The sequence below is a fragment of the Mus caroli genome, chromosome 1 (genome assembly GCF_900094665.2).
Source record: "Mus caroli chromosome 1, CAROLI_EIJ_v1.1, whole genome shotgun sequence".
NCBI lineage: Eukaryota > Metazoa > Chordata > Mammalia > Rodentia > Muridae > Mus > Mus caroli.
In genome coordinates this window covers 90,649,097-90,649,938 of record NC_034570.1, presented here as the reverse complement: position 1 = coordinate 90,649,938, position 842 = coordinate 90,649,097, and positions in this window count along the sequence as shown.

Genomic DNA, 842 nt, shown 5'->3' with positions numbered 1-842 from the left:
ATCAACTCCTATCTTAAAATACTAAATGAAAAATTCCAGATACCATTATACAGTCGAAATGACTTCTGCTACTTTATATAGTAACAGGGTTATAATTATTCAACTTCATCATTAGTCATTGTTGTTATCTTCTTATTAATTTATAACTTAAATTTTATTGCAGATATGTATTTGTATAGTAAGATCTATAAGGTTCAGTATTATCTGCTGTATTATATATTCCCTGAGGTCTTGGAGTACATTGTGCTTGTAAAGGGAATCTACTTCTTATGAATTTCCAACAACAGATAATTTTTCTTTATATTTTCTCTTTATATTTATAGATCCCCTGTAATCTCATATTGCCATAATAATAAACTGTATGGGGAAAGTTCAGTATTAATTGTATCATATACAAATATTGCATATTATTATCATTAATTCCCTTTGGCATCAGCTTATTTTCATTTTACAAGCATGTATGTATTAACTACTTACATAAACTTGCCCCAAGAATTTCAATCTCCCTTTTCCTGAATCAAATTATCTCGTTCATCATTGGTACTGAATCTGCATGACATCTTCTGTCTAATTATTTTGTTTCTAAACTTTGGACTTTATAGAAAATTAATTATAAACATTATATCTGTTTTAGTTGCTAAACTGAATACTGGCGTAATAGCTCAAGGAGAAGTTAAGGTTTATTAAGAGTCAATTTCCGAGAACAGCACCAGAGTAGCTAGGGTGCAGGGTCGGCTGACACTCACCAGCTACCCACAACACCCACCACAGGATCTTAAGACTTCTGGTGAGTGGAACACAGCTTCTGCTCCAATCCAATTGCACGCGGGACCTGAGACTGC